The following is a 10,989-nucleotide window of genomic DNA, read 5'->3' as shown; positions in this document are numbered from 1 at the left end:
GATGTAAACAAAGCCGCCTGTCATTCTCCCTGATGTAAGAACAGAGATCATACGATCCTGCTATGTAGGATCGTATGTCTCTGTGCTTACATCACTAGCCACACCCCTTTACAGTCAGACACACACCCCTAGGGACACACTTAACCCCTGCATCACCAATAAAGTTAACCCCTCCCTGCCAGTGTCATTTTTACAGTAACAGTGCATATGTATAGCACTGATTACTGCAGTAATGTCACTGGTAACCCCAAAATTGTAAAAAATGTCAGTCAAGGGTCCGATCTGTCCGCCGCAATGTCGCAGTCCCACAAAAAAAATCGCAGATCGCCACCATTACTCGTTTAAAAAAAAACACCAAATATGACAGAAATCTTTCCCTTAGTTAGTAAACGCAATAACTTTTGCGCAAACCAATCAAAATACGCTTATTGCGATTTTTTTTACCAAACATATGTAGCAGAAAACAATTTGGCCTAAAATGTTAAAAAATTTTGATTTTTACATTTTTTTGGGGGGAATTTCGTATAAAAAAATTTGAAAAATATTGTTATTTTTTCAAAATTGTCGCTCTTTTTTTGTTTATAGCGCAAAAAGTAAAAACTGCACAGGTGATCAAATACCACCAAAATAAAGCTCTGTTTGTGGGAAAAAAAGGAAGTCAATTTCATTTGGGTGCAATGTCAGTTAAAAATCACGCAGTGCCGAATCGCAAAATAGGGCCTGGTCAGGAAGGGGGTAAAATCTTCCGGGGCTTAAGTGGTTAAAGCAGAACTTCACCCAAAAGGGGATGTTCCTCTTGTGTGACTCCTCCCCACCCCCACTCTTTGGGTTTTTGCTCTTTTTTTGTGGGGGTGAGCGGGTACCTGGTTTTATTGGTGATTTAAAAGAGGGTATGTCATATCTTAGCTCCACCCCACTGAAGAAGTTTGTTTGAGAACGCTACTTGTCTGGAGGCAGGACCTGACATTTGGCTATACCCACGACCATTACCGATTTTTACAGATGAAAGCCAGTGGGTGTATACTAGGAGCATATTACAGCTGGCACAGCTTAGTGCTATGCTATGTGAGTGAGTTCTTTTCATTTGTGTGATAATAAAAGTTTTTACAGAGAGCACTATATATATTGTTTTTGTTCCCTATGGTGGACCATTATATATGAGGAAAAACTGGGATCCTGATACATCTAGAGACATCCATCCATTCACAGTTTGACCATCCCTAAAGGGGAACAGTGTTCTGTGACTCTCTGGTGAAACAGGAGTTAACCACTTAAGCCCCGGAAGATTTTACCCCCTTCCTGACCAGGGCCTATTTTGCGATTCGGCACTGCGTGACTTTAACGGACAATTGCGCAGCCGTGCGACACTGTACCTAAACGAAATTGACGTCCTTTTTTTCCCACAAACTGAGCTTTCTTTTGGTGGTATTTGATCACCTGTGCGATTTTTTGATCATGCGCTATAAACAAAAAAAAGCGTCAATTTTGCAAAAATAACAATATTTTTCACATTTTTTTATATGAAATTCCCCAAAAAATAAATGTAAAAATCAAACTTTTTTAACATTTTCAGCCAATTTGTTTTATGCTACATATGTTTGGTAAAAAAAATCGCAAAAAGCGTATTTTGATTGGTTTGCGCAAAAGTTATCGCGTTTACTAACTAAGGGAAAGATTTTTGTCATTTTTGTTGTTTTTTTTTTAACGCGTAATGGCGGCGATCTGCGATTTTTTTTGCGGTACTGCGACATTCGGACCCTTGACCCTTGACTGACATTTTTGACACTTTTGGGGTTACCAGTGACATTTCTACAGTAATCAGTGCTATACATATGCACTGTTACTGTAAAATTACACTGGCAGTGAAGGGGTTAACTTTTTTTGAGAGGGAGGGGTGGTGTGTGTCCCTAGGGGCGTGATTCTAACTGTGATTGGCTGTGGCTTGAGGTGTAGGAACAGTGATCAACGGTCCTACATAGTAGAACCTTATGATCACTGTTTCTACACAGGGGAGAATGACAGGTGGCTTGTTTACATTAGCCGCCTACCTTTCTCCCTCTGCACCGACGATTGCGAGTGACCGGCGGACGATCGGGTCCGCCGGTCACATGCGCGGGGGGGTCCGTGACCGCGCGGGAGTGGGAGCGCGCCTCCGGGGGCGTGCGCTTGCTCCCTAGACCCTTACAGGCTAGCTACGCAGTACTATATTGCTTTGCCTGTGAGGGTCTGACTGCCGCAGTAAATAGTCATGCGGCGGTCGGCAAGCGGTTAAAGCAGGAGGAAAAACTGGGATCCTGATACATCCAAAGACATCCATCCATCCATTCAGAGTTTGACCATCCCTAAAGGGGAACAGTGTTCTCTGACTCTTAGGTGAAACAGGAGTCAAAGCTGGAGGTGAGCTGCTAGGAATCACTGGTTGTGGAGTCTTTTTGAGCACCTGTTTTTGAGTTTATTATCTCACACAGAGGTGGTAGGATTATCTGTTGATCCTTTGGAATGGTTAAATTTATTATCCCTCACAGAGATGGTAGGATTCATGTGTTTATTTATTTTTTGAAAGGATTGAATATCACTGGAGACTTTTTTCCTTTGAACATGTCGTAATAGATACAATGTATGTTTATTTTACTTGGAGTTTTTTGTATTTAGTCACTTTGTATCCATCCTTACTCACGATACTTAAAGATCTTTTTATGTAGAAACAATGTTGGTTATTCACAGATGAGTTGGGATTGTGCTGTATTTTCATTACAGTTATATTTATTGGAGTGAAGTGAAAGCACTTTTTAATACGGGCGGCAATTTATTATTAATAATAATTTTTGCACTTGTGCACTAATATTGGGGTAGAGGATATTGTGTGGTTTATATTTTTTAGATACCGTGCTGCGCTGAATAAAAATTATTTTAATTTGGATACTTGGTTTTGACCGGTACTCACTAACACTTCTGGTTGAATCACCATGGCGATCCAAGAGGAACTTTGGCTTTCTCCTCCTTTCCAAGCAGCCTTCTGGAACGCATTCACAAAGTGCAGCGTGGCTCGCGTATGCACAGTGGGAAGCTGGCTGTGAAGCCACAAACAGCCAAACCTGGCTTCTCAAAGGACCCGAAGACAGCCAGAGAACCAGCTCGGGAGAGGACAGCTATGGGTTCATGGACTGATAAGTGTCCTATTATTAAAAGTCAGTAGCTACAGTATTTGTAGCTGCTACCTTTTCATTTTTTGCTTTTTAGGGTGAAGAAACGCATTAAGGTACAAAACCATCTATGTGCAGCTCCCCCCCCCCCACCTTTCTTTAAATTTACCCAAGCCAGATTCCAATCCAGTAATGCGCACAAGAGTAGCAGCTCTCTATCTCCTCAATGGACAGAGAGGCATCAGCAGGAGCCCATGGCTCCTGCTGCTGTCAATCACAGCTAGAGAAGAGGGAGCAGGGGGCGGGGCCAAGCTGCCCTCGGTGTGTGCTATGACAGGGGCAAGGAGCCAGTAACACTGGCGGGGGACCCCAGAAGAAGCGGATCAGGGATGCTCTGTGCAAAACCAGTATAATTTTATTTATTTTTTTTAAAGTATCCTTTAGAATCACTTTAAAGCTACATTTACATTTGAGGACAGCATATTCAGGTTATTTCAGAGGTGTTTTTTGGGCTTTCTGCATTTTTTTTTTTTTTTGCTTCAATAAATTTTTAATTGAGGGTTTATAGCATCAATACAATATATGAATTCAGAACACCTATGACAAAATAAATAGTACATTGCCATAAAATAAAAGCATACAACTATGTATCTCCTTACAGTCAGCACAACATAGCTGTATAACCAGTATTAGGGCATAAGTACATAACATTTTGATTAAGTTTAACAAAGGCTAGAGCCATATATAGGGAGATTATGTTTGACGATGCAGTTAGCAACAGGTTAAAAGTATAGCAAGATAGGAAAGGGGGAGATGGGACAGGATGGCATTGTTTTTTTTGTTTTTTGTTTTTTGATGCATATTAGGAGTGATTTGCTATATAGGAGCTTCTTTGCGGTGGAATCATACATTTTTGGCTTCATTTTTGGCCTCACAGGCGTGCGCAATGTCCTTTCTTGCACAATTTTTCAGGCACCCCTAATAAAGGCTATGGAGCCAAAAATGCCCAAATCTGCCTAAAAAAAGCTCCTGTACTCTTTGTAACAGAATGTGTCTATTGACAGGCGCCTGAGCACTCAGTATTGAACATTGTTGTGAATTGGACCTTAATAAAAACCTTGGACCCATGTGTGAGAATAGGCAGTTGACAATTCAGCAACAGTCACACTCCATGTGATCTCTGATCCCCAATTCTTATATAGTAAGTAAAACAAAAAAAAGGTGGCAAAGATTTAATTTTGGGCTTGTTCACAATATCCGCACACCAAATGCTCTGTGAATGGGCCACCCTATGCGTCACACATAGAAAAGCGCATGAATCATGCTAAGCCTTCCCACTAAGCAATATGTGAACAGAGCTTTAGGGCTCATGCACACTGCAGCTCAAAATAAAACTGCTTTTACAGGCATTTGAGCTTTTATTTTAGATTGAAGAAGTTTGGGCTTTTCCCCCTTTTATTAAAGTGGAGTTCCACCCTAAATTTATACTTACCTCCATCTTCTCGCTTCGGGTCACCTGAAAAACAAATGAATAATTGCAATTTTTTTTTTTTTTTACTTACCTCGTATAGAAGATAATATACTCACCTTACTTCCTTCTTCCTCCCCTCGGCGGCCACGGCCCGTCGTCACTTCCTGGCTTTGCAATGATTCCTGGGAGCTGAACGTCATCGCTCCCAGGAATCAATGCGCCTGCACCGGCCCCGACGTCAGTTCCGGTGCGCACGCGTCTGGAGAAGGGAATGACTGTGGAGGGATGACGGGAGGATGACTGTGGAGGGATGTGGAGGGATGACGGGAGGATGACTGTGGAGGGATGATGCACGCGCACCGGAAGTGACGGCGGGGCCGGCGCAGTGCATCGTGGGACCGAAGAAGACGGAAGAGGACGCAGAAGAGGATCGCGCTGGCTTCAAGCTGCCCACACCTGAGATGGCAGCGCTGGACAATACTTTTTCAAGGTAAGTATTTCTTCTAAAAGGTAAGTGCAACCCGGGACAGATCAGAGGCTAGCCATTGTGTAATGCACTAGCCCTGACTGTCCCGGGGGTATTTTTATTAAAAAAAAGTATTCCCAGGGTGGAACTCAGCTTTAAGCTTCTTTGAGCATAAGCATTTTTTTTTCACAAATCCTCCCCTCAACTAATTTTCCCTATTTTTTTGTGTGTGTGTTTACGAGCTTCTTTGAGTTTTTCATGCTTTTTCACGCTTTTTTGGGCGCTTAGGCATCTTTTATGCTTGAAAGCTCTTCTCAAAAATGTCAGTTTGGTGGGCTGTTTTTTTTTGCCCGTAAGAGCATATTCCTGTAAACTCCTGAAAAAGTCATAGTGTGCATAGACACATTGGCTAACATTAAAGAGAGTTTCCAGGCAGAAAAAATTAGAGCTCAAAAAAGCCTCAAAAGCTCAAAAGCCTGTAAGAGCAGCTTCTTTGAGATAAAGTGTGCACGGGCCCTTATCAACAGTTGGGTGAAACATGTTAAAAAAATAAATAAGTGATAACACAGCATCTGTTGAAAAAAACAATGCACTGCCCCTGATATTTGACAATCCACAGGTCACAAAACCCTTATATGTTTCACATGGAAGAGTACAATATGACACTAACCTCAGACTTGTCACTTCTTTTGAGTCAGCTATGACACAAATGGGAATAATTGCCAGATCTAGAAAGAAGCTAAAGTGACTCCCTCAAGAAAGAGACTGTATAGAACTTTTTCATAGACAGACATGCAGAAAGAAGATTTTTAGATGAAAGGGTATATAGGTAAATAGATACACATGATGGTGAAATACGGCAGCTGGAATGGAGGAAGGAAAAGGAAAGAAAGGAATGGGAAATTAAGGGAAGGAAAGGGAAATGAAAAAAACTGTAAGGGCTCTTTCACACAGGCGATCCGATCAGATCTGAAAGTTTTTTAGGCGGATCCAAACGGATCCTCCATGCAGCTCTATGGGGCAGCGGATGTCAGCGGAGACACCTCCGCTGACACCCGCTGCCATCCGTATCCGATCATGTCCGTGAAATCTGGACGGATGGAAACCCTATTTTTCCATCCGTTCAGGGATCGGATCGGATCAGATGAGAGCGTACAGATGGTCCGCTCTCATCCAATCCCCCATAGAGAGCAGCGGGAGCTGTGACACCTCCCTCTCCACACTGCAAGCGGAGACGGAGCTGTCATCCGCCAGCTCAGCGGGGATCGGTTATCGATCCCCGCTGAGCAGCACGGATCCGCCTACGGAGGTGGACTGTGTGAAATAGCCCTAAGATAGAGGGGTTGATTTACTAAAGCCAAATAACTGTGCAAAAGCAGTTGCTCCAAAGCTTAGTAAATGAGGTGAAGCTTCATTTGCAAAGAATACCCAATCACCTGCAAGGGAAATTAAAAAAAATAAAAGAGCAATTTTGTTTGCGCATGATTGAATGATGGACGTCAGCAGAGCTTCTGCTCATTTACTAAGCTCTGGGGCAACGGCACTTTGCAAAGTTCACAGTCTATTTGTCTTTAGTAAATCAACTCCAGAATCTCTTAGCTTGTAGATTTTCTAATTGATTATTAAAACAATTAGCAGATTGTTTGGGAAGTGGTGGAATTGTGCAAGGCAACTGCAATAAACATGTATGATCTCTCTATAGATACTGTATAATCTCTTAGAATTTAAACTCTAAGGGCTCTTTCACACTGTCCATCCATGATGATGACCCGAGGATGACAGCTGTTCTCCATGCTGTGTGTGGAGACACAGCTGTCAGTTCCCCATACATCTCTATGGGAAATCGGATGGGAACGGACCATCGGTCCGTTCTCATCCGATCCCATCCGATCCGCGGGACGGATGGAAAATAGGGTTTCCATCCGTCCAGATTTGACGGATCAGATCGGATGTCAGCAGACATGTCTCCGCTGACATCTGATGCCCCATAGGGATGCATGGGGGGACCGTTCAGATCCACCCAAAAAAAACAGACAGGCGGATCTGAAAGGTCCGCCTGTGTGAAAGGGGTCTAAGGCCCCTTTTCACACATACAGTCCATTTGTCTGTTTTTCATCCATCCGTTGATGGATGAATGGTTATCAATGCATCTCTATGTAAAAACGGATGAAAACAGATGATCATCCGTTAACATCCGTTTTCATCTGCTTCCGTCAATGTCTGTTTTTTTGAACGGATGAATGCCCTATTTTTCATCCGTCAAAAAAAACGGATCGGACGAAAAACGGATGTAAAGAACAAACGGTCCGTTTTTCATCCGTTTTTGCATTGGTAGTGGATGTACAAAAAACGGATGAAAAAAGGGATGAAGAATGTATGAAAAACTGATACATTTTGACGTGACTGAACTGATGAACTGAATGGACCGTATGTGTGAAAGGGGCCTAACAAGCAGATCCCTCTGATTCCTCCTGTATTGAATTGTATTATAACTGTACTGCCTGCTCTCATGTTGTAAAGTACTGTGCAAACGATAGATAGATAGATAGATAGATAGATAGATAGATAGATAGATAGATAGATAGATAGATAGATAGATAGATAGATAGATAGATAGATAGATAGATAGATAGATAGATAGATAGATAGATAGATAGATAGATAGATAGATAGATAGATAGATAGGTGATTGTTACAGGGGTAAAAAGGGACGCCTTTACATTTCAAAGTGGGAATATAAAACACCACAAAAAGGTTAAACACACCCATATGAAATGATCACTTCAAATAATTAACTTCTTCCCAGCTGCCGTATAATCAAAATGGCATGATTTTCTGTGTCGGACTAACTGAAACATTATACACTTAAATGTGCATGACAAACACAACAATTTCTACATGATAAATTCCATATAAGATGGCGACTCCCCCAAGAGCGACAATTTGCATACTCTGCCGAGAGAGAAGGAACTATTAAACCAGAAAGAATGGCACTGTAATTCTTTTATTGCTGTTTCTAATACGCTTCGAAGAATGTTGCTGAGGAATTCATAGATTGTACAGCCTCAGCAGCGGCTGCTGGTAATAAGTTCCCATTGTGTTCTTTACTGTTCACTGGCATCAAAAAAGCTCACTCCACCTTCAAGTGCCACGCAATATTTAACAAAAAAAGTCAATGATACCATAGATAGCAAAGTATACTAATAGTTATATTTTTTGTAAGTTATAAAAAGTGGATTTTGCTAGAAGCAGTCTGAGGGATTAATGACAGAACAATAGTATCCATCACAAAAATTTCAGAGGTGATTTTTAACAATCACGATCACAGTAATATTGGTACCAGTGTCAGTAGGATCTCTGTTAGCTTTTGGTGGAGGTTTAGGGGGTATTTTAGGTTTAGGGTAATGCTTATGTTAAAGCAGTAGTGCAGTCTTTAAAATAAATAATTAAATAAATGTCCTCCTGCAAGTTAATCACTTTAGCCCCGGAAGATTTGGCTGCTCAATGACCAGGCCACTTTTTTCAACTTGGCACTGCGCAACTTTAACTGACAATTGCGCGGTCGTGCAATGCTGTACCCAAATTAAATTTATGTCCTTTTTTTCCCCACAAACAGAGCTTTCTTTTGGTGGTATTTGATCACCTCTGCGCTTTTTATTTTTTGCGATATTAATAAAAAAACGAGCAAAAAATGTGCGAAAAATTAAAATTTTCCACTTTGTTAAAAATATGCAATATATTCAATTTTTGTCACATATTTAGGCCAAAATGTAATTAGCTACATGTCTTTGACAAAAAAAATTCTCAATGAGCGTATTTTTAAGATTTTTAAGATTTTACCCCCTTCCTGACCAGGCCATATTTTGCGATTCAGCACTGCGTTACTTTAACAGACAATTGCACGGTCGTGCGACGCTGTACCCAAATGAAATTTACGTCCTTTCTTTCCCCACAAATAGAGCTTTCTTTTGGTGATATTTGATCACCTCTGCGATTTTTAATTTTTGAAAAAAAGAGCGACAATTTTGAAAAAAAAAAAAAACAATATTTTTCACATTCTGATATATAATATTCCTCAAAAAAAATATAAAAATCAAAATTTTTTAACATTTTAGGCCAATTTGTTTTCTGCTACATATTTTTGAAAAATCGCAATAAGCGTATTTTGATTGGTTTGCACAAAAGTTATCGCGTTTACTAACTACGGGAAAGATTTGTAATTTTTATTGTTTTGTTTTTTTTTGGTGAGGATCTGCAATTTTTTTGCAGGGCTGCGACATTGCGGTGGACAGATCGGACCCCTAACTGACATTTATGACACTTTTGGGGGTACCAGTGACATTACTACAGTAATCAGTGCTAAAAATATGCAGTGTTACTGTAATAATGACACTGGCAGGGAAGGGGTTAACACTGTTGGTGATCAAGGGGTTAAATGTATGCCTCATGCTTACTGACGTGTGTGGGGGGTTCTTTGACACAGACACAGATCGCAGGTTCAGCTATGCAGAATTCTGTGATCTCTCCCTGTCTGTCACAGAGAAGATCCGCCTGCTTTGTTTACACAAGCAGGCGGATTTTCTCACACTTTCCCCAACGATTGGGGAAGAGAGGCGGTGATAACCGCATCTCCTCCTCTGGCCCGACTCCGGCTGTGTCTAAACACAGCAGGAGTGAGCCTCCGGCGGCACGTGCGCGCCGCTGAGACAGCTAGGAGTCCATCAACGTATGTCTACATCGCTGGACCCAGGGCTGCCACTGTGCCGCAGTAGCAGCACAGTGCGCAGTCTTAAAGTGGTTAATGGCATAATGTGCTAGTATGCACTGTATGCTGGCACAGACTTACCTTTAAAATAGGTCCCTCTAGCAACGCAATGTCACTGCTGACAGGGCTTCCATTTTCACCCTTTACTGTTCACAGGCTTTAGTCGTTTGAATGGCTGAGCCATCATGGGCAAGGCACAGCACTCTGGATGGACGGAGCATTCAGTGCGCCCTCAACTCAGACCGAAATGTGCATGCGCCTGTGATGTCACCGGCTGCAGAAATAGTGAAAGGTGCACATTTAGGAGATATTCAATGTATGCTTTATTATAATTTTACCTGTAGGTATAAATAACCAAGCATTGTTTACTACCACTTTAAGGGCTCTTTCACACATATAGTCCGTCAAACGAACTCCGCTTTTCTCCCGCCGATCCCCCGCTGAGCAGTATAATGATAGCTGTTCTCCGCACTGTGTGCAAAGACACAGCTGTCACAGCCCCATACATCTCTGTGGGGGAATCGGATGGGAACGGACTGTCGGTCCGTTCTCATCCGATCCGCTGGACGGATGGAAAATAGGGTTTCCATCCATCCAGATTTGACGGATCAGATCGGATGTCAGCGGACATGTCTCCACTGACATCCGATGCCCCATAGGGATGCATGGGGGGACCGTTCAGATCCGCCAAAAAAAGGAACCGGCGGATCTGAACGGTCCACCTGTGTGAAAGGGGCCTAAAGGAAACATGTTTACTTCACATTAGGTGTTCAGAGATGATGAACAGGTGTGAAACAAATTAGTAAGGTAGTGTAGAGTAGAGTGTATTTTAGGATCAAGAAATTGGGGAGATAAGCCCTTACATTAATCAAATCCTAATCTTCCCAGATACCAGAATCCTACTTGAGGTTTATCTTGGCTGGGCTTTCACTGTATAATGAAAAATATTACAAGCAAATGTGCCCGCGAATGCTCATAACTTTGATTACATGCAAGAACCCCAGCGAGGGTTCCCATTGATTAGTTGTAGGAGGCAGTCCCATTGAAAGCAATCAAGGCTATCGGCTCCCGCAGCTAATCGCAGCCACTCACATGCAATCCCAAATACAAACTAGAGATGTAACATGATATGGATGGCACCACG

The sequence above is a fragment of the Pelophylax lessonae genome (assembly GCF_965119305.1).
Source record: "Pelophylax lessonae genome assembly, chromosome: 11".
Lineage (NCBI taxonomy): Eukaryota > Metazoa > Chordata > Amphibia > Anura > Ranidae > Pelophylax > Pelophylax lessonae.
The sequence above is the reverse complement of the archived record's forward strand: the minus strand, read 5'-3'. Positions refer to the sequence as shown.